Here is a 26,450-nt window from a genome sequence, read left to right as displayed (position 1 = left end):
TGCCCCGCAGGCAGCTCGCAAGGGTTTAATTGCCGGCAGCCACTTGAGAACAACCATGTGGGTACATTAAGGATGTTGTTTGTGAGGAACAGCAGGTCATCACATGCAAAGTCTCGAAATAGTCAGCCAGTCAAATCAGTGGAAAAAATCAGCTTTTGTTAGATTTTGCAGTTTCAGGAATTAGGCATTCACTGCAGAGCTGCAGTTTTGAGAAATTGCAATGTCAGGCATGTTCCCAATGGGGAAATATTGTGAGTGTGGAGGAATGTAAGATTGGGTTTGACAATGAGGAAACTGACAAGAGTTATCACCCAGACATTGTTTTCTCTCTGAGCACCCCGGAAATGCTAACTAGAGATGATATCTAGAGGCAGCAATAGCACTCTCTGTTAGTCCTACGCACTTGAAAGATAGGAAAACAAGAGTCTTAGACATCTAGAGGACTGACCCAGGATTTCCTGCAATGAATACCAGCATCTAGGGCAAAGTACCAAGCAGGTAGGTAACACCTACAAGCACTACAGCAGCCGTGTCAAGATCGGCATGAGGAAATTCAAAGCAGAGGCCAACTTAGCTTTTTATTTCTAAGCAGCAGAGCAAGAGGAAATCCAGGTGAGCGTGTTTTCACCAGGGAAAAGATTTAGAACCCTCATGCTTTTGAGTAATCCACACTATAGGAGGAATTTTCAGGACATAGAATAGCCCAAACTTTACCAGGAAATTTACCGTGAAAACCCACATGATGGATAAGCAGTAGCTTCGTGCTTTGTGCTAAAAATTGAACAGAAGGGCAAAGTTTATTCTTGTAAAAAATGGCTATTTGCATTTTCACCCTACGGAGAAATGACACCTGTGTGCCCAAAGAAAAGGAAGAATCGAGGTGAAAAGCTAGTCAACATGGTATTTATTGTATTTCTGATCTCTGGTGAACTGTAGCACAGCAACACGGAGACATCAGACAGAGCTGCGCCTGAATCACGGCTCAGCGCATATCCGCTTGCTGCCCTTGGTCAAAGGTCCTTCCTCTGAGACCATCTTCTCATATTCGAGAAGAAATGATAAAACCAACTTCACAAGAATATGGTCAGGATCAATGATCTCAGGTGCATGCTGTGTCTAGAGAAGAGCAGAGCCACAGTAAATGCTCATTTCACGTATCAGCCTGTGTCAGATCCGGCAGGGGTACAGTGGGACAATTGTGGCATCGACGCCAAATTTGGCCTGCATGGGAACAGTGTTAATTACGTGCACCAATACGCCCAAATACCCGTATTCATAAGAATCTCTCTTTAGAGTTATGTGTTAACCATCATGTTCATTCATTCGTTTGTTCAACAAATACCGGTTATAGCACAGTACATGTCCGGGTTATTATAAAAGCACATGTATGTGTGTGGCCAGACACTGGGCTCACTGCCCAAGCAGGTGAAACTCGCTGTCACAACAGTGAGGATGCTCCCGAGGGCTATAATTGAGGGACACTTACCCATCAGATTGCTGCCTGGTCATTCCTGCCCAATTGGGGAAAATCAGGGAAGGCTTCCCAGAAGAAGCAAAAGCTGGAAGCTGGACATCCTAGTGTTGCTTCAACATCCCCTGTGGCCAATCTGTCCACGAGGGGTACATGCTGCATTTCTTTATGCACCAAAGAAGATTGCAATATAAACTTGAGCAGAGTATGTAGGATAACTGCTTTGTTGTTCAACAAATGGCTGCTGCAGAGCGGCTCTGAGCTGTCAAAGCTGTGGACTTGGAGGTTCACTAGGGGCAGTGGTCTCTTGTCTTCAGGACGCACAGGATACCAGCAGAACTTGCTTCCCCTCCAGAGTCTCAGCCCAATCCCATCAGGACTCAGGAATCTGCACCTTCGTAGGTGCAGGAAGGAGTTAGTGAGGTTGTGCATGATGCTGGGAAAACCTGTATCAAGGATAGGCCTGAAAATTTGTATGGCAAATAGCTGCTGAAACTGTGTCTAGATCACTTAAATTTGAGTAGCAATTTATTATTTATAAAGTGCTCTCACTTAATTGTTCAATTTAGATGACTTTTGAAAAAATTAAATTAGTGGGAGAAGAAAAAAAATTTAAACCGGATTATTGGAATCTCATAAATAGAAAGGACTGACTGATTTCTCGCTTTTGTTTTCCATTTTCCAATGAACTGCTCTGACTGCCTGTAGATGCACTTTGCCTCTCCTGATCCACAGTGGAGGCTGAGCATCAAGAGCATCCGCCACGTGCATGGCTTTTGCTTTACAGAATGGACAATAAAAGGAGTGGACAGTCATATGCTGTGTCTTGATTCCAAAGCTTACCAAGCTGATCTGCATTCCCACGGACTGGGTCTTGTAAATGCCACCTGGGTCCACACATTCGTGTCAATTAGTTGCGAGTAATTTTAATGGCACGTAAGATGTCAGGAAAGGCATATAATAGTGCACATGAGATGCAAAATCGGTTTATTCGGATAGGTCATAATTATTAAAAAGTACCAGATCATTAGTTTCTTCGTACGATCATCTGTAAAATGGGACTACTTTGTTGTGAAAAACCTCAATACATTAAGTACTCTACATGTCTTGAGAGGAAGAGGTCATGCAAATAGGGGGGCTGCCCTGTGCAAGGAATACACCCATGTGCATGGGCAGCGCTGCATCTATAGAGCATGCAGCTCTGCATTATGGAGGTCATTATTACTGCTAATCACAGTAAAAACAGCATTCCTTAGAGTTATACAGATCTAAGTGAAGGTGTGGTTATGGAAGAAATCACGACCTATTTGAATAGCATGTGAGAAAGTAAATTTTAAATATGACATAATGAGAGAAAATGTTCTATAAAAAGAATCCAAACTATGTTAGTAATAGAAGAGTTGCAGTATGGCTGGTAGGTAATTTCAGGACACGGGGCACCATTAAGGAAATCTGATAATCTATGCATTTTAACTATAGCTTTTTGGAGAAAATGGCATTGCCTTTGTTGACTAAATCATTCATAATCTTAATGGATGAGAATGGCAGTCCAGATAATCAGGCCCCTGTGCATAGCAGCGAGGACAGAGTTTCCTAAACTGATTTGTTTTGAATATTACCACATGGTTTGGACCTCGGTGCTGATGCTCCTGTCACACGCCCATCCCTTGGATCCTGCCCACAACATCCACAAGACCCACTCTGTCAACTCATGTCTTATACCCAGAAGCAGAACCCCGCACTCAGGAAGAAAGAGGAATGCCCGGGAGCAGAACTGGTTATTTCAGAGCCACTGACATGAAACTGAGAAGCTAGAGAGATGGAGCAGAGTAAAAACCTAGGGTGGCTCTGAAAGCAGGCTCGCCCCTGGTCAGAACCCTCAGACCAAGCCTCTGCTTAGGAAACCCGTGGCACCCTGGGGCCGGGAGCGGTTGCAACCAAAAGCAACACAGAGCTAATGGCCACATTTTAGCAAGTCCTTAGCATCTGGGCTTCTGTGCCAGTGTCTCTTCACCTGTCATGCTCTGCCAGATGCACGGATTTAAATTCGGTTATGGGAATATGAGTAAGCTACTAGTGTAAAAAACAATCTCACTCATTTAAAAAATTGTTTTAGTCTTTCAAACTGAGAATACTACTAGAAATGTATTCTCAATTTTAAACTATGACATTTTGGATAACAAACTAAATTATACGTTTACTAAGGGAAAGCATATAAAAGTCTTGAAATAATTAAACTATATTTTAGGCTCAAAAACAAACATATCACCTGTAGTAACTATGCACAGAAAACTGAAATCGTATTTAAAGTCACAGCTCAAATTTAATCATACATTTGCAAGAAAAATAGGTCATTTAAAATCAATCTATAATATACAAGTTCAATATAAATTTGAACAAATTAAATTTTAACTGAATTCTAAAGTTATGATTATGTTAAATCAGGCTTAAAAAAACAGAATATTGACAATAACATTTTAAGGTGGAGTCTCTGCATCAGAGGCTTATTTATTTTAAGATTTTATTTATTTATTCACGAGAGACGCAGAGAGAGAGGCAGAGACATAGGCAGAGACAGAAGCAGTTTCCCTGCAGGGAGTGTGATGCGGGACTCAATCCTAGCACCCTGGAATCAAGACCTGAGCCAAAGGCAGATGCTCAACCACTGAGTCACCCAGGTGCCCCTTAGAGGCTTATTTAAACTTAACAGCAAAAGCAGGGCCAGCCTGCAGAGCTTTGTCTTGAGCACCTGTGGAAGCCAAGGCTTCTTGCAGCCTCAGGTGGAGGCTTTCCCCAGCTGGTATGGCACCCAACATCCGCAAGCTTCCTGGGGAACAGAAACTGTGTCCGGTTTGATTTCCCCCCAATCGTCAGCAGAGTCCCCAGGCATCTTGCAAAGTGACAGCAGCTGCTTGTTGAAGGGAATGCAAGCAACAGGGCAGGTGAAGGGGCAGGAGGCTGCTGGGAAGGAGCTGCACAGAGCAAGGCCTGCCACCGCCACTGGGTCCCCTGCTCTCCCAGGCATGGTCCAGCATCCGCATGTGATGCTACAAAAGAGAGGAGGCTTCTCAGGGGCTCAGCACAGTGCCTGCACATCCCAGAATATGAGGAGCATGGGTGCTTTCATGGTCCTCGTGTGGTTCTCAAGGAGATACAGAGAGCAGACTCCAGCCTGAGGAGCAGGACACCCCAGAGGGGAATGACTCTGAGACAGCAGAGGTCTTGACCTAGAGCTGGATGGAGCGGCCGCTGAGGCCAGGGAGCTTCTTTCTTTTTTTTATTTATTTTATTTATTTATTTATTTATTTATTTATTTATTTATTTATTTATTTATTTATTTATTTTAGGGAGCTTCTTTCAACTCTGAATTCCCCAAGACCTCTTACGTGATCTGGCAGGCAGTAAGGGGTGGGGAGATGTCTGTTACGGGGAAGTGTTACAATCACTGCATTGTGTTGTGCTGTATTGTGTGGTGTGGTATTGTATCATGTTGTATCATGCAGTGCTGTTTCATATTCTATTAAGGGAAAGTGTCCTCTTAGGAACATCAGGGTAAAGTCACATCTGGTGTGCAGAGTCAGTTCAGGCACCTGGCGAAAAGGAGGCAGGCGGGGGAAAAGGCAGCCTCCTCTTAGACTGGAAACCAGAACCGTGAGCACCTGTGAGGAGCCATGCAGGCTGGGGTTTACCTCTTCAAGCTCCAGGCACAGAACTGTCAAAGGATTTCTCGAGGTGCTCTCGAGGGTAGATCTTCAGATGGTGACCTTGACCGGGAAGCAGGTGGGCAGCCAGTCACTCCCCGCCAGAGCTATCTCCAGATGCTACCTTACTACTCTTCATAATACTCTGTGTGGCGGTATGGATTGACTGTGTAACTTGTATGTTTGAAATGTATGGAACTGGAAAGGCATTTCTTAGAGTTAGCATGGTGGGTGTCAGAACACCCTGGGTGACAGGCTAGGGCCAGCCGACCTGTCCCAACCTTGTCTCCAGACTGTAAGCTGAGGCACCTGGGGGCCCCACGGGCCTCGGACAGGTAGCTCAGAGTATTTGAGAGAGCACACAACCCCGGACATTTGATTAGATGACACCTGAGCTCTCCTTCCGGGTGGCCCACCCGCTGAACATGCACCCCCAGCCATGTCCCTCTGCCAACAGCATGTCTTTGTGAAGCTGGCTTCTCAGCAGTTGTCGTGTCAAACATACTTTGCTTGGGAAAATTGAAGCAAACCCAGAAACGAGGTGTTAGGGTCCAAGCCAATTCCACGGCTGGAGAAGCGTGGGGTGCTCAACCTGGACACCCAAGCCAGTAATCAGTAATTGTGGCTGGTCGGGGAATGAAGTGAAAGTACATATTTTTTTATTCAACGTATGTAATTTTAAAAAATTGTCACAAAGTTATTAGGACATAAATATTAAGTTGTGTAGACTTTACTTAACGAACAGACTTGTTAAATACTGCTAGCCTGGGGCTCCATGTGTAATTACTGGCATAGTAAGAGGGTGCTGAAAATGCAGAGAGTTCAAACTGATATTGAATTTGTAGCTTATGGGTTGGTATAAAATTATATATGTTTTCTTTTATTATGTCAATACGATGGTATCATTTAACTGAAGCTGCAACGTCAAAGACAGTCTTATTTTTCTGCCAATATTTACTGTATTTATATATAGTAAATCAGATTCTGCCAGTATTATACAGTATTTATATACAGATGATATATTCATTTGGGATGATAAATTATTGGTTTAACTATTTGGAGAATTTTTTATAATTTGTCTTAGTAAGTGATAATATAGCTTGCCATCTAAATTTCACATTTTTAAAAATTGAGAATACATTTCTAGTAGTATTCTCAGTTTGAAAGACTAAAACAATTTTTTTAATGAGTGAGATTGTTTTTTACACTAGTAGCTTACTCATATTCCCATAACCGAATTTAAATCCGTGCATCTGGCAGAGCATGACAGGTGAAGAGACACTGGCACAGAAGCCCAGATGCTAAGGACTTGCTAAAATGTGGCCATTAGCTCTGTGTTGCTTTTGGTTGCAACCGCTCCCGGCCCCAGGGTGCCACGGGCTTCCTAAGCAGAGGCTTGGTCTGAGGGTTCTGACCAGGGGCGAGCCTGCTTTCAGAGCCACCCTAGGTTTTTACTCTGCTCCATCTCTCTAGCTTCTCAGTTTCATGTCAGTGGCTCTGAAATAACCAGTTCTGCTCCCGTGCATTCCTCTTTCTTCCTGAGTGCGGGGTTCTGCTTCTGGGTATAAGACATGAGTTGACAGAGTGCGTCTTGTGGATGTTGTGGGCAGGATCCAAGGATGGGCGTGTGACAGGAGCATCAGCACCGAGGTCCAACCCATGTGGTAATGAGAGAGCTGACCAATTTACTGTGTGAAGGTGGCACTCAAAACGGAGAGGGTCGGCATGGCTTATTACGGAGACTCTGAAATCAAAACTTTCAACATTCTCACTTTTTTGAATAATTTTTTATGTTATACACTCATCAAATATATACAAATAGGACAAGATGCTTCCTTTGAAAGAGGCAGCTCTCCACTCTGTATATTAAACTACTTTCTTCAAAAGCTTGCTATTATTTTAAAACTGATTTTACTTCCTATCTTTTGAGTGAAGTTGAGGAAGACTGAGGAGTTGGGGGCCGCAGTGAGAGAGGTCGGTAGGAGCAGGAAGGCATTGGCACTTGGATCAGCAGCACTTTGCAGGACCCGAATCTGAGCACAAAAAAAAAAGGCTTTTCGGGATCCCTGGGTGGCTCAGCGGTTTAGCGCCTGCCTTTGGCCCTGGGTGCAATCCTGGAGTCCCGGGATTGAGTCCCGCGTCGGGCTCCCGGCATGGAGCCTGCTTCTCCCTCCTCCTGTGTCTGCCCCTCTCTCTCTATGTCTATCATAAATAAATAAATAAATCTTGAAAAAAAGAAAAAAGAAAGGTGTTTAGCTCCACAGCCTGTTTTTGCCTGTTCAGGGGAATGTAGGGGATGGCTCTGACACTCGCTGTAAAATATGCTACATAGGCTCTTGGCCATTGGAGCCAGGACTGTGCTGCAGACATTTAACCGTGTGGAGTAGGGGTGCCTGAAATACTCGGCTGGATGGATTCGCTGCAATGACTAGAACGTGCAAACCGCGAGAGACAGTCATTCAGGCCAAAGAATACGCGGAGCGCTAAGACAGCAATTAGAAGCGAAGGGTTAAAAAAATAAAAAATAAATAAAAAAGAAGCGAGGGGTTACTCGAAGCTCAAGTGGGCGCAAAGCAGAGGGAGCCACCGATGTGTTAGAACAGCAAGGAGGCTGCCCTGCCTCGGGTTTGGGTGGGGGCACCACTGTTCAGCCTCGGAGCTGAAGCACTGGGAGCCAACGCCACACCTGCTACCTGTGCTCCTACGCAATTCTTCAAGTAAGGAGAGTTCTTTCCTGCCTGGGCTCACTCAGTCGTCCCCACTGTGGCCATCTCCCATGGCCACCATAGCACAGTGCTGCCACCTGAAGGGCTGAAAACCACAGAGCTTCATCATCTCTCAGGCTGCCGCGAAGATGGGGCAGGCTGGTCCCTGTGCCCAGCCTCTGGTGTGTGCTGATGCTGGTCAGCACGCCTTGGCTTATAGACACAGCTCCCATCTCTGCCTTCATCCTCACACAACATGTCTCCATGGGCCTCTGTGTCCACATTTTCCCTTCTTGTACGGACAGCAGTCCTCTTGGATCAGGGCCCACCCTAATGTCCTCATCTTAACTTGATCATCTGGAAAGACCCTATTTCCAAGGAAGGTCTCAGAAGGGATTCGGGACTGCCACATCTTCTTGGGGAACACCGTTCAAACCATAACGTTCACTCTTGATTGTATACTGACATGTTTTCTTGCCTGGGAAGTGCTTTGCATCCTGAGGGCTCTGGTTCTACTAGAAAATTGAATAGTTCAGGCTTTGACAGGCCTTTGATGAATATTCTGTGTGCAATTATTCTCTAAATCTACTTTCTTGTAAACAGGATGCCTTTAATACAACTGATGAGGAGCCTCAAACCGGCTTGGGGTCCACCTTAAATTGATTGTCTACATAATAGCACAGCAGAAGCTGCAGGATGACAGAGGAGCTAATTGCAGCCATATTAAGGCACCCACATAGTGGGCACATGAACTCATTAAATGTACCCCAAAGGTATTGCTTCAATCACAGGAGAAAGAGAACTGAGCAAGTCCTGGGTAACAGACCTGCCTTCATTTTCATATTTATTTCAGTTGATTTTATCTTACTGCTAAGTGCATCTTTGTGAGCCACCTTTATCTCTTTGGGAAGAGTACAAAGTATGAAGAGATTTAATCACTATTAGAGTTCAGACATAGAATCTTATTTAATCCTTACTACACCTCCAAATTATGATTGTCCCCCTTTTTATAGGTGAAGAAACTGAGAGGCTAAGTAATATCAGAGGGGAGATCACTAATGAACAGGAAACTCAGGATTAAATCTAGAACTGACACATTCTAATTTTATAATTAATGTATTGCATATGAACATTTTAATAGACTGTGGTTTTTTTATTGGAGTTCAGTTTGCCAACATATAGCTTAATACCCAATGCTCATCCCGTCAAGTGCCCCCCTCAGTGCCCTAGACTGTGTGTTTTTTTTTTAGACTGTGTTTTTAAAACAGTTTTAGGTTCACAGCAATTTTGAGTGGAAAGTACAGAATTCCTGTGCACCCCTGCACCTACACACGCAGCCTCCTCCATCACCAACATCATCACAGCCAATGTACCTGCACTGACACATCATCATCACCCAGAGGCCACAGGGCACATTCAGGTCCAATATTGGTGTTGCACATTCTGTGGGTTTGGACGAATGTGTAACACACTGTGTGTACATTATGATACCACACAGAGTACTTTTGTTGACATGGGAACCTCCTGTGCTCCACCTGCTCATCTTCCCTCTGGATAGTTAGTCTTAATTTATTTATTTTAGACCTTATCCATTTGGATCTTATTCATTACAAACCATAAAGCTTTCATGTTCTTTCACATTCTTCCCCACTCCCCTTTTCCCAAAGTAGATATATCATTGTTTTGTATTACATCAATATACACCTTAGTCTGAAAATGGAAGCAGTTCATGGCTGAGCCCAGTGGTGAACAGAGATTATATTTCCTTTCTTGTGAAGCTTTGTTTTTCTGGGAGTTGGTAATAGTCTTGGTTTATGAAGGTTGTTCATTTACTTAGTTTTCTCTGTTCTTATCACAAATTCCTTTCATGTTCAATATCAGTATCATAATCATCTTTGACACTATCTTCTGCGAGACCAAACACATCAAGAATTTATGAGTTCACTTTCTCCCTGGAGCCATTCCTGCCAGAGACCCCTGTCCACCTGCTGCAAGCTGGATAGGCTGCCCTCAAGTGTTGCCACAAGGTTATCATCACCAGTCTTCATTCTACCTGTCTTCCATGTGGGTTTCCCCTTTTCTGGATCCCATGTTCTCCCTCCTGCTTGATTTACTCCCTTGTTTTGGTAAGTTATATCTTCTAGTAGGCTGTGCAACACTAGAGGATAGTTTAGCTAGGTATAAGATTCTAGGTGAAAAATAATTTTCCCTTGAAATTTTGTCCTCTAACTCACTATGTTGCTTTTCAGTAGTCTATACTGCTGTTTTTAAGTTTACTGAGGGATACTTGATTTGCAAAGTAAAGTAAAAATGTGGGAAGTGTACAATTTGACTCCTTTCAACAAATGTATGTACTTCTGAAACCATCACCACAAGATAATAAGTATATCCATCACACACAAAAGTTTACATCGCCTCTTTGCAAACCCTCCATCTTTGCCTACAGATAACTATGGATCCGCTTTTTATCACTATAGATTTGTCTGCATTTTCTAGAATTTTATATAAATGGAATTGTATAGTATGTAAACTGTATCTAGCCTTTTCACTTACACAATTATTTTGAGATTCATCCATGTTACAACATTATCAATAGGCCATTCCTCTTATTGTTGAGTAGCCTCCCACTGTCTGGATGTATTATTGCAGTTTGTGGATACACTTCTTGATGAATATTTGTATCTGGATTTTAGCTGTGATGAATTTGTGTACAAGTCTCTGTGTGGACATGTGTGGACTTGTGCTTTCCTTTTGCTTAGGTAAATACCTAAGTGTGGAATGGTTGTGTAGATGTTTAAATGTTTAAGAAATTACAAAACTGCTTTTCAAGGTGTGTGTACCATACTACATTCTCATCAGCAGTATGTGAGAGTTCCAGTTATTCTACATCCACACTTGCTTTTTAAATTTTGCTAAGCGGCTGTGTGTATCCTACTATCCCATTATAGTTTTACTTTTCATTTCCTAAGGATGAATTGTGTTGATCATCTTTTTGTGTGCTTATTAGAGCTTGCTCTCTCTCTACATACATATATTCTAGACAAATGTCTGTTTGAACATGTTCATTTTTATAATTTTTTGAATTATTGAGTTTTGACACTTCTTAACATATACTGGGTATAAGTCAGGTAACTGTTTTTGCAAATATTCTATCAGTCTGCAGAGAATTTTCTCATTTTCTTAACAATATATTTTGAAAAGTAAAAGTTTTAAGTTTTAATAAAATCTGATTAATTGGTTTCCTTTTTCCTAGTTGTTCAGGATTTTGTATTGTACTTAAGGAATCTTTGCAAAAGTCAAGGTGCCTAAGCCTGTCTCCTATGATTTCTTCTGAAATTGTGATGCCTGATAGCTACTACCTACATATGGCTATTTGTATTTCACGTTAAATCAAATAAAATTAAATATTAAAAATCTGCTCCTCAATCATACTAGTGACATTTTAAGCACTCTATAGCCACATGTGGCTAATGGCTACCATCTTGTGCAGTACAAATAAAGAATATTTTTGTTATTAGAGAAAGTTCTGATGAGCCATGCTCTAACATTCTGTAGGTTTAGTTCTTACATTCAGGTCTTTGATGCATTTTTTAAAAAAGATTTTATTTATTTATTCATGAGAGATAGAGAGAGAGAGAGAGAGAGAGAGAGAGACTCAGGCAGAGGGAGAAGCAGGCTCCATGCAGGGAGCCCAATGTGGGACTCAATCCCGGGACTCCAGGATCATGCTCTGGGCCAAAGGCAGGCGCTAAACCACTGAGCCACCCAGGCATTCCCTATGATGCATTTTGAATTAGCTTTGTATGTGGCGTTAGGTAAAGGTTAACATTTTTAGCATATTGTTACTTAATTGTTCTAATATCATTTCTGAAAAGGTTCCTTTTCACTATTAAATTGTTTTGGCACCTTTGTCAAAAATCAATTAACTGTATATGTGTGAGTCTACTTTTGGTCTCTTCATCCTGATACATTGATCTATTGCTCTATCTTCATGCCAATACTGCACAGTGTTGATTACTACCTTTCAGTAGTAAGTCTTGAAAGCATACAGTGTAAATCCTTCTACTTTTTAAGATCTTTTCCAGAATAGTTTTGGCTCTTCTATGCTGTTTTTTAAATATAAAATTTAGATTAAGCTTGTCCATTTCTACAAAAAACTTTCTGCAATTTTAAGTGGAATTTCATGGAATCTATAGATACATCTTGGGAGATTAATATCTTAACAATATTGTGTCTTCCAATTCATCAACATGTTTTATTTATTTATTTATTTATTTATTTATTTATTTATTTATTTAAATCTTCTTTATCAGGACGCATGGGTGGCTCAGCGGTTGGGCGCCTGCCTTCGGCCCAGGGCGTGATCCTGAAGACCCAGGGTCGAGTCCCACATCGGGCTCCCTGCATGGAGAGCCTGCTTCTCCCTCTGCCTCTCTCTCTCTGTGTGTCTCTCATGAATAAATAAATAAAATCTTTAAAAAAAAATCTTCTTTATCATCTCTTAGCAATGTTTTGTAGTTTTCAGTGTATGGATCTTGTACTCCAAACTAGTTCATATTTGATTATGTTATTGAAAGTGGTACTGTTTTTTTTTTTTTTTTTTTTTTTTTTTTTTTTTTTTTTTTTTTTTTTTGGTACTGTTTTTTAAATTTCAGTTTCTGATTGTTCATTGCTGGTATAGAGAAATGCAATTGATTTTTGAATTTTGTTCTTGTATTTTGTAACTTTGATAAGTTTCTTATAAGTTCTTCTAGCTTTTTTTCTCTACTTCTATAAAATTTTTGACAAACAATTCTAGCATTAGCAAGAAACGACATTCTTATTTTTACTTTCTAACCTAAATGTGTTTTTCTTACCTTATTGCACTGGCTGGAAACTCTAGTACAATGTCGAAGAGAAGTTGTGAGAGTGACATTCTTGTCCTATTCTTGACCTTAGGGAGAAAGCTTTCAACTTTTCACCAGTAAGTATGATGTTAGTTGTAGATAGTCCATTGTGTTGGATTCCTGACCTGTTTTTATTTTTGTGTGCTTGTTTTTTCAGTCTTTTTATGTAAGTTATTCTTGGTATTTTTTACTCCCTCTCTTTATTCTTGTTTTTTAGAAATTGTGTGATGATGTGCATTATGTCTTCTTTTTTTTTTCCATTTATTGTACTAGATATTTGGTGTGCTCTTTCAATCTTGAAAGTCACATTCTTCAATTCTGTGAAATTACATCAATTATGTTTTTGAAGTTTCCTCCTCTGTTTTTTTCTGTTCTCTCTTTCTTGAATTCTGTTCTCTCTTTCTAGAATTTCTAAGTAATAGGTTAAAGGCCACTTCTTTGTATCATCCTCTGAGTTTTACAATTTTTTACTCCTACTCCTAAGGGACAAATGGTTCAGAACTCTCTAATGATGAGTTTACTTGTGAAATGCATTCTGCTGATGTAAAAGGAGAAAGTACTCAGTTCGGACCTGGTATCTCAGTTCTCACATCATTAACTTATTAACATAATTAGTGTGGGGGGGCAAGTGTTTTCAGAGATGGCACACCTATTATCTTGATTCACTCACTCAACAAATGAATGGCATCTGGTGCATGCAAGGTTCTAATGTACAAAAACATGATATTTTGAATCATCTGGAAAAATGTAAATTGCTTTGAATGGAATAAAGTAAAAAATGGGAAAAGTTATTCTATAGTTAGGAAGAGCTTAGCTGATGAATAACAAAATAAGTAACAAAAGGAAAAATTAAATAATTGCCCACATCATGCATATAAAACCATACTGATTGAGCTGTTAATATTTGGTTTGGATATGTGTATGTGTGTGTGTGTGTGTGTGTGTGTTTTAGCATTTCTTAAGGGGTAATCATATATCAGAATTATCTGAGATGCTTCCTAAGAACATGGATTCCTGAATCCCATCCATGAAGATACCCAGATTAGACACACCTTAGTCTGAGAGTGGAGGTGTCTCAGAAATCTTCACTGACAGCAAATTCTCCATGTAACTGCTTTGCCCAGGAAAGTTTGAAAACAACTGTGTTCAGATAAGACCTTCATTTCTCTGCTAACATAATGACTAGTAAAATGAGGAAAAAAAATCCCACTTTGATTTCCTCAGGACATAAACTACTCTTAATGGAGTTATTGAGTTATTCAAGCCTTTGGAAGCTGAATTAATTCTTTTAACATCAAAAACATTAGATTTTAACAGAATTGACTAAAGCCATCAACATTTTCCTTAAGACTTCAGAGCTGTACTATGACCGAAATGTGACTATTGTGATTGAGAAATTAAGTTTTTAATTAAAATACCTTTAAATACATGTGGCTAGGGGCTAGTGTACTGGACAGAGCTGATACTGGACCATTTTCATCATCACAGAGAGTTCCACTAAACAGTGCTGTCATAGGGAGTCAATACTGGGTCGAGTGTTGCCCAGCTCACTTTGAGCATACCTGCACTTGTTCACAAAGTCCCTGGCTTTGGTGCAGGAGAGCTGCTGGACTAAAACATACTGCTACTTGTCTAATAATGCATTTTATTTACAGAGACAGCATATTTTGTATACTGCATTATATGTATGGACAAGACAGAATTTGTGATTGGAAAGTTTACAGATGAATGGAAATACTTCATTTCATTTCATTACCATTTTTAAAAATTCCAATATAGTTAACACACAGTGTAATGTTAGTTTCAGGTGTACAACATAGGGATTCAACACTTCCATATGTGACCTGGTGCTCCTCAGGACAAGTGTCCTCCTTCATCCCCATCCCTTATTTCCTCCACCCACCCCCCACCTCCCCTCTGGTACACATCAGTGTGTTCTCTGTAGGTTAAGTCTGTTTCTTGGTTTGCCTTTCTCTCTTTCTTCCCCCTTTGCTCATTTGTTTTGTTTCTTAAAATCCACAAATGAGTGAGGGATGCTTAGATGGCTCAGTCGGTTAAGTATTTGACTCTTGGTTTTAGCTCAGATCATGATCTCAGGGTTGTAAGATCGAGCCCCGCATCAGGCTCCTTGCTCAGGATGGAGTATGCTTGAGGATTCTCTCTCTCTCTCCATCTGTCCCTCCCTCTGTTCTTACATACATGGTCTTTCTCTTTCTCTCTCTCTCTCTCTCTCAAATAAATAAAATCTTTTTTAAAAATTCTACATTTAAAAAAATCTACATATGAGTGAGATCATATGGTATTTGTCTTTCTCTGACTGACTTACTTCACTCAGCATAATACTCTTTAACTGCATCCATGATTTTGCAAATGGCAAGATTTCATTCCTCTTTATGGTGGAATAATATTCCATTGTATTTGTGTGTGTGTGTGTGTGTGTGTGTGTGTGTGTATCACATCTTTGTTCATCTATCAGTGGACCCTTGGGCTCCTTCCATAGTTTGGCTGATGTTGATAATGCTGCTATAAACATAGGGGTGCATGTATTCTTTCAAACTAGTGTTTTTGTATTCTTTAGGTTCAAAGTAGTGTGATTACTGGATCATATGGTAATTCTATTTTTAATTCTTTGAGGACCCTCCATACTGTTTTCCATAGTGGCTGCACCAGTTTGCATTCCCACCAACAGTGCAAGAGGATTCCTTTTTCTCCACTTCTTCACCAGTACTTATTATTTCTTGAGTTTTTGATTCTAGCCATTCTGACAGGTGTGAGGTGATACCTCACTGTGGTTTTGATTTGTATTTCCCTGATGATGAGTGATGTTGAGATTCTTTTCATGTGTCTGTTGTTGATCTGTATGTCTTATTTAGAGAAATGTCTGTTCATGTCTTCTGCCCATTTTTAATTAGATGATTTGGGTTTTGGGTGTTAAGTTGTATTGGTTCTCCTCCTCCTCTTCCTCCTCCTCCTCCTCCTCCTCCTCCTCCTCCTCCTCCTCCTCCTCCTCCTCCTCCTCCTCCTTCTTCTTCTTCTTCTTCTTCTTCTTCTTCTTCTTCTTCTTCTTCTTCTTCTTCTTCTTCCTCTGTAAACTCTATGTCCAACATGAGCTTAAACTCATGTCCCCAAGATCAAGAATTGCATGATCTACCAACTGACCCAGCCAGGTGCCCCAAGTGTACAAGTTCTTTATATATTTTGGATACTAACCCTTTATCGGATATGTCATTTGAAATATCTTTTCCTATTTGTTAAGCTGTCTTTTAGTTTTGTTGATTTTTTCCTTCACTGTGAAGAAGCTTTTTATCTTGATGAAGTCTCAATAGTTTATTTTGGCTCTTGTTTCCCTTGCCTCAGGAGACATATCTAGAAAGATGTTGCTATGACCAGTGTCAGAGAAGTTACTGCCTGTGCTGTTTTCTAGGATTTTTATGGTTTCAGATCTCACATTTAGGTCTTTAATCCATTTTGAGTTTATTTCTGTGTATTGTGAAAGAAAGTGGTCCAGTTTCATTATTTTGCATGTGGCTGTCCAGTTTTACCAACATCATTTGTTGAAGAGATTGTCCTTTCCCCATTGTATATTCTTTACTGCTTTGTCAAAGATTAATCGACCGTATAATTGTGGGTTTATTTCTAGGTTTTCTGTTCTGTTCCATCGATCTATGTGTCTTTTTTGTGTGTGTGTGCCAGTACCATACTGTTCTGATTACTACAGCTTTGTATTATAGCTTGAAGTCTGGAATTATGATATCTCTCACTTTGTTTTCCTTTTTGGGATTGCTTTAGCTATTTGGGGTCTTTTGTGATTCCATACAAATTGTAGGATTGTTCTAGGTCTGTGAAAGTACTGTTGATATTTTGATAGGGATTCCATTAAATCTGTAGATTGCTTTGGGTAGTATGGATATTTTAACGACAGTTGTTCTTCCAACCCATGAGCATGGAATGTCTTTCCATTTCTTTGTGTTGTTTTCCATTTATTTCATCAATGTTTGATAGTTTTCAGAGTACAGGTCTTTCACTACTTTGGTTAATTTTATTCCTAGGTATTTTATTATTTTTGATGCAGTTATAAACGGGATTGCTTTCTTAATCTCTACCACTTCATTATAAGTCTATATAAATGCAACAGATTTCTGTATGCTTTTGTATCCTGGACCTTACTGAATTCATTTATCAGTTCTAGTAGTTGTTTGGTGGAGTCTCTGGGGTGTTCTATATATGTTATCATGTCATCTGCAAATAGTGAGAGTTTTACTTCTTCCTTACCAATTTGGATGCCTTTTATTTCTTTTTGTTGTTTGAATGCCACAGCTAGGGCGTCCAGTACTATGTTGAATAAAAGTAATGAGAGTGGACATCCCTGTCTTGTTCCTGACCTCAGGAGGGAAGCTCTCAGTTTTTCCTCATTGAGTATGATGTTGGCTGTGGGTTTTTCATATATGGCCTTTATTATGTTGAAGTATGTTCCCTCTAAACCTACTTTGTTGAGGGTTTTTATCATGAATGAATGTTATACTTTGTCAAATGCTTTTTGTGCATCTACTGAAATGGTCATATGGTTTTTATCCTTTCTTTTGTTGATGTGATATATCATGTTGATTGATTAATGAATTTTGAAACACCCTTGCATTCCACAGTAAATAACACCTCATTGTGGTGAATGATTTTTTTTTTAAGATATTGTTGGGTTTGGTTTGCTAGGATTTTGTCAGGGATTTTTTTCATATATGTACATCAGAGGTATTGGCCTGTAGTTCTTTTTTTTAAGATTTTATTTTTAAATAATTTTTATATACAAAGGGGGGCTCAAGCCCACAACCCAAGATTAAGAGTCCCACAGTTCACTGACTGAACCAGCTAGGCACCCCTGTCATTCTCTTTTTTAATAAAGTCTTTATCTGGTATTGATATCAGGGTAATGCTGGCCTCATATAATGAATCTGGAGGTTTTCTTTACTCTTCTATTTTTTGGAAAAGGTTGAAAAGAATAGGTATGAATTCTTCTTTAAACATTTAGTGGAATTCACCTGTGAAGCCATCTGGTCCTAGACTCTTGTTTGTTAGAAGTTTTTTGTGTGTTTTGTTTTGTTTTTACTACTGATTCAATTTCATTGTTGGTAATTGGTCTGTTCAAATTTTCTATTTCTTCCTAACTCTGGGATTTATAAGTTTCTGGAAATTTATCATTCTGGAACATTTCTTCCTAGATTGTCCAGTTTGTTGACACACATTTTTTTCATAATGTCCTCTTAAAATTATTGTATTTCTTCGGTGTTGGTTGTTATTTTTTCCTCTTTTATTTCTGATTTTGTTTATTTGAGTCCTCTCTATTTTTTTATTTTTATTTTTTTAGAGAGAGTAGGGTGGGTGGGGGAGGAGCAGAGGGAGAGGGAGAATCTTAAGCAGGTTTCACCCACTTAACTGACTGAGTCATCCAGGCACCCCCACATCTTTTTTTTTAATGAGTCTGGCTAAAGGTTTATCAATTTTATTGCTCTTTCCAAGGAATCAGCTTTTAGTTCCATTGATCTGTTCTCTTGGGGTGTTTTTTTAGTTTCTATTAGAAATATTTCATTTTAGGTTGTGTTTCAGTTCTAGAATTTCCATGTGTTCTTTTTCAATGATTTTTATTTCTCTATTTTGCCTTTCTAGTTCCACAATATGTCCATACTTCCATTTAAAATTTTGAACTTATTTATAATAGTTGTACTAAAGTCTGTCAATCTGGGATGCCTGGGTGGCTCAGTAGGTTAAGCAATCAACTCTTGATCTTAGCTCAGGTCTTGATGTCAGGGTCATGAGTTCAAGCCCCATGTTGGGCTCTTTGCTGGATGCAGTCTGCTTAAAATAAAAATTAAAGTCTGTCATTTATGTCATTGCAGTCTCTTCCTTTTAACTGATTTTCCTACTGTTCACATTTTCCCCTCACATTTCTTGCTTCTTTACATGCCTGGCAATTTTTTATTGTATCCTGGACACAGTAGGATGCCACACTGTTGAATGTCCCAATTTTACTGTCTTCACTTAGAGAGTATAGAATTTAATTCTGAAGCAGCTAATTTACTTATGGATAAGCTTGCTCTGTGAAGCCTCATTCTTAAGCTTTGTTAGGACACCTATAGTGTAGTCTGTCCTCTAGGGCTTGAGTCACCCTGTTAGTAGCCCTGTTCTCCTGGGATATTAGCCTGGTGCTTGGTGTGTTCATTGTGGTCTTTCTAGACTGGCTGCTTGGTGCTTCATTATTTCCCAGCTCTGTATAAGTTCCGGAACTTCACGTCACTCACTTCTCCTTGGTAGTTGATCTGTGTCTACTACATCAGCACGTTGGCTTTAGCACAGAGAGCCAGCTCTCCAGCCAGGTGCTCAAGGGGATGTCTGTGAAGACCTCCAGACTCCTTCTCTGTACATCCCTAATGCCCTACCCGCCAGGTGTCCCTTTGGTCTTCATCTCCAGACTGCCTCTGCTCACCTTAGCAGGACTGCCTTATTCTCCTGGGCACCCCCTCCCTGCAGCATACTTTGAGAAGTGCCTCCATGCAGAAATCTGGGTGATCATGGGCTTGCTTCATCTGCTTTTCCCCTCTCAGGGGTCACAGTTTTATAGTACTCATTGCCCAACATCTGAAAACAGTTATTTCATATATTTTGTCTAGTTTTATGGTTTCCTAACAGTAGGAGGTCTAGTGTGAACCAGTTTTCCATTGTGTCCAAAAGTATAAGAGCAAATGCAAATAACCATCAAATACAGCTAAAAGAACTGCTATAATTTTTTAAAATCTTAATAGTGGACTTTCTATGACTCAAACAAATTTGCCCAGAGGACAAAGCCCAGATAAATTAAATTTACTTGGATAGGGAGGATTTTCAGCATTTAACACAATAATTTGCCACATGGTTTCATCAGATTCTGTTTTAGACATATGCCCATTTATGAAATGAAGTCAAAAGAAGACCACAGTTCTCCCATGAATGTGGCCACAGTTCTCCCGTGAACATGGCTAGCAAGCAAGAGACATTGGTTCTTCTGGATCCAGTACACTGACCTATGTGACCGTGGGCTATAACTTGGCTCTCTGAGGACATCACAGCACACTCAGAGAGGTGCCATGGGATATTTTCAACTTTTAACAGAGACAGTGATACTTGTCATCTGGTGGACACCATTCAAACTACCAGCCTTACGTGGTTCATGTTTAACACTGATTGTGCTGCATTTCTCACAATAGCATCATTATCTTTGCAAAGCTGGATCTTGAGCAGTTTCTGTGATGAAAAGTGAGCATCACACAAAAAACAACGTAGAACATGACAGGAAAGTGGTGGTGCCCAAATCTGATTCCAGTGGCAGACATGCAAGCTGTTAGTAGGGACTGGTGATATTTGAGAATGTATTTAAAAATATCACTTTCTTCCTTCAGTTTACATATATTATTTTTTTCCAAATGGCTACAGATTTGTTAGTACATAAAAAATGTTTTAAATTAAAACTAACCACTTAAACAAAACTCCTAGGACCTGTGACAAAATGAGTGAGAGGCAGAGGGCACCATGCACGCAGAAAGTGTAGGAGCTTCTGGACTGGACCGTTGATCTGGCTAAGCATCACTGTTCACATATGCAAAACACAGGATTTGCATTAAATTTTCTTTAGGAATCTATGGCTTTGTATCACTGCAAGTGGGTCTTAAGTGGTATAGTGAATGTGGTATGCTATTAAGTCACTTCTATCAGGGGAGCACATTTGTCTCTGAAGCAAGAGTGCCTTGGTCTCCAGAGGGAAAAGAGAAAACCAGGGACAGGGACAGAGTCTTGAATGCCTCAAGCAGATAAGAACCATGGTTTTTAAGCCAGTTCAAATCCCCACTGCAGACATGGGGTGGCTCTAGCTCAGGGCCATAACACTGTATTCATTCTAGAACTCTCCTGAGCCTTTAGAACAGGGGCTGTTACCTGGGATCGAGGGACTCTATGCACAGAATTCAGAATGCCCAGTGAACTTAAACAGAAAAATCTTCAGCTTTATTTTTATTATCTCCCAGCTGCAATTTAGCATTTTCTTCAGTTATGAATGTAGTCAGCAAACCACAGGGGTACAACATTTCCTGTGGTGTTGTCACCCATTGAAATAATTGGTATTTTCATTTCATAGTACAGTTTTATTCTCACAGCCACTTTGACATTGCAATAGTTTTTAGACCTGCCACGGATCTTATTACTTAGTACATTATGGAGGAAAATTATTAACTATATATCATGAAATATTTTTAAAACATATTTTGATATTTGCATTTCAAAATGTAAGTTGTTTCCTTGATAATCTTAAAACGTAGTTTTAATTTTTTATTGTGGAGAACTCAGAACCTACATGAAAGTAGACTGAATGATATATAGAATCCCACACATCCATCATCCAGTTATACCCCCAAATCCTTTTCAATGCTGCATTATCTCATTGTAGTTCCTAGACATTACACAGGCTGTTTACCCTGTAGAGTTTCTAACACGCTTGGATAAGGTTACATCCCCATGGTGTCCTTCTTTCCTCTGTGTTTCTCGTAAACTGGAAATTGGGTCTAAATGCTTGATGCCATCAAGTTTTAGGGGCAGAGGAAGAGGCAAGATTACTTCTGGTTATTTCTGTTAACAACCATTCATCTTCAATGTTTAGATCCATTAGTCTATTAGGGGTTACAAAATGGCGTACTTCTATCATTTCTTATAATGTATTATTGTAATATTTCGATAAGGAAAACATCCCCATCACCTATTTGGTTGCCCAGTGGTAGAGTTAGTATAGAAAGTCAGAACATACATTCTTGATTCTTTCCCTTAATCTATCAGTCTTCCAAATAATAACTCAGTTCCTTTTATGCATCTTATTTTATACATTTAGAAGCATTATCCTGAGAAGGGGTTCATGGCTTCACCAGACTGTCAGATGCAGTGATGTCACAAAGCAGTTAAGAACTCCTCCTGTAGATCAACCCAAGAGATACAGAGGTTCCCTGTAGCTTTTCTGCAGAGTCCTTGTGACCATAATAGCACTTGCACATTTCCTGAAGGCTCGCAGCACTTGACCTTCATCTCATATCCCGTGGTGCTTGGTGAGATCCTGCCTCACACCACACTGCACTAGGGGCACGTGTATACACCTTCCAGTAGGAGCCCGGGTGTAGAAAGAGTGCTGACAATGGCCTAATTGTGCTACTACTAGCTGTAGAAACCAAGGAAAATCCCCAACTTCCCTGAGTTAGTGTCTTCATAGGAAGGATGGCAAAATGCCGTCTAACTTGAAGAATTGTTTTGAGAACTAGAGAGGGTCTCATTCCTGAGACATTGAGAACTTGTTGGTCCCCCACAAACATTTGTTAGATCTGATTCTTACTCGCACACAGCAGAGGGTTTGTTAATTAGGTCTTGGTAACGGTCACGGACCGGAGAACACCGCCAAGCAGCTTGTGCAGCACCCGGGACCTGGGGCCCCATGTACCAGGACATGCCGCCAGCCACTCCAGCTCCCCGCTCCCCACTTCTCTCCATCCCTCTGGCTTCCTTCTCGCCTTCCTCCTCCTCCTCCTTGAGTCTCTCTTGGTCTTTCACTCTTGCCCCCTGTGTCTGTCTCAGCTTTCTTCCACACCAACTTCCCTCATCCTGAAGCTGCAAGGCAGCTCCACTAGAGACAGAATTGCGCTTTATAGTGACATGTTCTACCCACAACATAACATATCCCATCTCTTCCCTGGGCCTCCACCAGGCTGCCCCCTAAGAGACCTTCCAGTCGAGGGGGCATCTATCTCACCCACCCTGGGCTTGAGACAACCATATCCTACTATCTCTAACCCTCAATCCAATGGAAATTATCTGTGCTGTGTTTCCTCACAAGCTCATGGTATATTCCATTTAGTTAATCTGAAAAGTCAGCTGCACTCTGAGACCTGCCTTGGTCAGATTTTTCTTCCATTCCTGAGCTCTCCTCCCTCAATCTGTCCAGTGCTCCCTTCAAGCAGCTTAACCCGCCGTACCTTTTCTTCCTCTTTCAGATGAATTGGCTGCTTTTTCCAAAGCAGAGACACCTGTCAGGATGGTTCCTCTATTCACATCCTATGTGAGCAGTGTCAATGTCTCATCAATGTCTCTCACCAGTGACTCATTGATGACTCATTAATGACTCAGCAATATCTCATCAGTGTCTCATCAATGACTCATCAATGATTTACTGTGACTCACCAATGTCTCACCAAAGACTCCATCGAAGCTCCATTGATATGTGTGATCCATATCTTGTCTGTGTCTCTCTCACTGATGCCTCTCCTCCCCACCCAGAGGTCCCATTGAGGGAGCGTGGTGGCCCGTTAGGAACATTTCAGTCATGCAGGTATAAGTTTCGATGTTGGCTTTCCTGCATATTCGCTGGGTTCCCCTGAGCCTCAGTTTTCTTGTTGTAACATGGGCGTTAAAAGCCTCTGCCTCCACTTTGTTGAGACCAAACAACACACTTTGTATCTAGAAATGAGCGTATGAACAAATGAGTGTCAACAAGCCCCTTTCTTTCTCTGCCACTGTACCTGTTCGTGGTAAAAGCTCTTCTCCACTGTGTTCTAGGGTCCGGGTCATCCTGGCCCCACAGATATTTGCAAATGTTTGTGGTCACAAGTGTTGCTTGCCCATTGCTTCCAGTTGGTGATGTGTGCCGGTCTCCTGTGTGTAGACATGCTAACACCACCTCCCCTCGCAGTGAAGATATCTGGGCCTCGAGCCTTTTGCTCTCCTGTCTTCTGCTCACCTTCCTGGGTGTGCCCTGTGACCCACCATCCCACTGCAGGCTCTCTGGTTACAGGAAAGGAAGACTTCCTACTTCCCCCCCAAACAGGGAACATTTGGGTGACTTTGACCAACTTGGTTTTCTGGTCTTGCAGATATCTGGGAGCTCTTCCTTCTTGATATTCCTGACATGACCTCCTCTGCACCCACTGCTCCCTGCTTCTTTCCCATTTCTTCTGTGGAACGCCATGCTGCCCAGATGGGGTCTTTACCCCCATTCCTCTTCTTGGGAGATCGTCCATTTTCTGATGGACTCTATGGTTTCGACTGCCGCTTCTGACTCTGGAATCGAGTACTCAATACATCCCAAAGGATGATCATCCTTCAGTGTTTTTGGTTGCCTATGGAGTGAAGATCACTCTTTTTGTGAGTGTGACATTCAAGGCTCTTTGTGGTGGTTCCTGCCCTTGTTTCCAGTCTTATTTTCTGCTGTTCCCTCAAATGCACTCCACCTCCTAATACCCAAAGCCCTAATATCTTGGCAGGTAGCAAATTCTGTGTCTTCTGCCCTAGCCCATGATAGACAATTCCTATTCAGGCTTTAAGATTCAATCCATGCCCTCCCTTCTGAGATAAGCAAGGCCTTTGTGAGGGCATGGAGTGAGGAACGGGGGAAGCAAGACTGAGTTTTCTCAGTACCATGTTCTGTCTCTGTACAGAATCATCACCAGCCAGCAGCTCTGTCACTGGACCGGGGGTGTGAATACCAGCGTACACCACTGTGACAATGGCAGCTGCGTGCGTGTCATCCTCACCGTGAACTGGAGTGACTGTGGGCTGCCGCCTGGCTCCAGGCCCGGGCTCCTCGCTCCCCTCCATACTCAGGCCTGCACACTCCTGGAGCTTTCTCTCAGTCTGGGAGGCCACTTCTCTGACCCTAATTCCCATCTTCACACAAGAAGTTCCAGGCCATAAGAAATAAGCTGAAGTCTGAGCTCCTCTGCAACCTCATCCACAGTAAGCAAAGTGAAACATGATCATTTCACAGAATTAAAGACTGGGAAGAGCTTCTGATTTAGGGAGAACAATTTTTAAAATGGATTTGTATGCATAACACCCATTGCGGTTGGTGATAGTGGAGTCAGTGACTAATAAAAATGTCATTTCCTGTGATTTTTATAAATTACAGTAAATATGCCAGTAATCATCCACATTAGCTGCTCAAATGCAGGCAGCCATCTGGAGTAGAGGCCAGGGGACCTCATTGAAGCCTCAAGAGGTAGACCCCACAGGTGCAAATTGACACCCAGGAAAACAGTAGTTAATACTCTAGAATTTGGAGAAAAAGAGAATGTTAAAATAAATGTATGTCAAGCAGACAAATTTGGACTTCGCCAGGAGGATCTGTCACGTCAAACAGGAAATAGCTATAAATTACTTGTAATAGTAAAAATCTTGTCATTTATAACCTTTAAAGCAATGGGCTCATTTAACACATCAACTCATAGATCATAATCTAGGACAGTCAGCCTGCGTATTTATTTCACTTTTAATGTGTAGAAGCCAGAGCAAACCATGCATGATCTGCAAAAGACCCCACAGCATGCCATCAGCATTTGGAACCATAGAATGAGCCAGAGAGATAACTGCCTCAGGCCCAGGGTGGTGAATATGTCAAGATATGAAAACCCTTTCTGCTCCTAAAAAGAAAATTAAGACGTGATTGGAAATGTCATGCCTTGGGTAGTCTCATAATGAATAATTCCAAATAAATCCCACCATTATTCTGTTTATTTGTTTTACTTAGAAGCTATTTGAAGTCATTGGAGCTGAAAGTATGTTTCAACATGCCAAGTGTATTTACTGTATCTTGTAATCATCTTGCTAACCAGTTCACAGGCAAACAATAATTGGAGTTCTGTGTTTGTTTCAGATACCTCAATGTATACTGCCCACAGATAAGCAATCCAGCTCTGAGACATTTTTAAAGGGGCCGAGATGCCTTCGCTAAAGTGGTCCAGGAAGATGAACACAGAAAGCCATCTTCTGCGTTATTTGAGGATTCAATGGGAACAAGGTATTTATGGCAGAGATGCTTAATGAAGTATGCATGCACTGAATAAATATTTGATGTTAGTTGATACGGGGGTGGGGTGGGGAGGAAGGTTCTGGAAGGAAAGGATAGGAACACCAAACTAACCAGTCACTTTAATGTGAGAAAAAGCCCCCAGAGTGGGAGTCAGGCACATGGCTCCCATTGACACCTGTGCTGGCATCATGACCTTCAAGGATGGACAGAGAGGGTCTCCAGAAAGACACTAAGTAACTCAGAGTTGCACTATATCCTACTTCCTTCAGTCATCTCTCTGTGACTTTCCCTCTCCATGCTTTCTCCCCGAGCTGGGTCAGTGAGTATGTGGGTGCATGTGCATACACACATACACACATGTGCATGCGGGCACACTGCATGCTGCACAGCCAGGGAGGGGGTGACAGCAGCCACATTTAAAATCCTAGGTCTGTTGGTTTGGTGGCTTTACCCCATTTTGCTTTTCCACGTTCCTCCAAGGTAAGCTTTTAGTGGGATAAAAATTTGCCTCCATGCAAATGTATGAACATGAGTAATTAAAAGAAGAAAAAAAACACTAAATTGAATCTTAAAAAGAAATTAAAATTTAAAAATTCACTGGTAAGTAGTTTAACTGGTTCCTTTGAAAATAATTGTTGCTCTCTCTCTGGACTGAACCCTCTTTTCATCACAGAGGCTAGTTTCACAGATCAGCAGTTGTTGGTGAGGGAAAAAGAGGGGTTTGAGGACCAGGGAGTATCTATAGGTAGAGTTTGGGCATTGTTGAAAGCACATAGGTAAAAAATCTGTATCTCTGGGAGAAGAGCTGATTCTGGGTAATCATCCAGATCA

General features: G+C 41.0%; 2 long non-coding RNA genes across 5 annotated transcripts in view; one reads left to right on the top strand and one right to left on the bottom strand.

Moving 5' to 3' along the window:
• Window positions 1-26,450, top strand: part of LOC140607810 (uncharacterized) — a 592,127-nt gene that overhangs the window by 554,843 nt on the left and 10,834 nt on the right. The window contains exons 1-4 of one of the 4 annotated variants that reach the window (XR_012009716.1): window positions 23,034-23,144; window positions 23,686-23,956; window positions 24,250-24,547; window positions 25,464-25,607. This is a non-coding gene — a long non-coding RNA (uncharacterized lncRNA). Of the gene's footprint in view, window positions 1-21,751; window positions 21,874-23,007; window positions 23,145-23,685; window positions 23,957-24,249; window positions 24,548-25,463; window positions 25,608-26,450 lie in introns of those variants that run through there. The other 3 variants (XR_012009715.1, XR_012009713.1, XR_012009714.1) reach the window with 3 other exon arrangements.
• LOC140607811 (uncharacterized) lies at window positions 882-22,949 on the bottom strand. The gene is made up of 4 exons (XR_012009717.1): window positions 22,792-22,949; window positions 13,816-13,945; window positions 1,487-1,917; window positions 882-1,116 (listed from the first exon to the last, which is right to left on the bottom strand). It is a non-coding gene; the product is annotated as an uncharacterized lncRNA (long non-coding RNA).

The sequence above is a fragment of the Canis lupus genome, chromosome 17, assembly GCF_048164855.1.
Source record: "Canis lupus baileyi chromosome 17, mCanLup2.hap1, whole genome shotgun sequence".
NCBI lineage: Eukaryota > Metazoa > Chordata > Mammalia > Carnivora > Canidae > Canis > Canis lupus.
The sequence above is the reverse complement of the archived record's forward strand: the minus strand, read 5'-3'. Positions and strand labels throughout refer to the sequence as shown.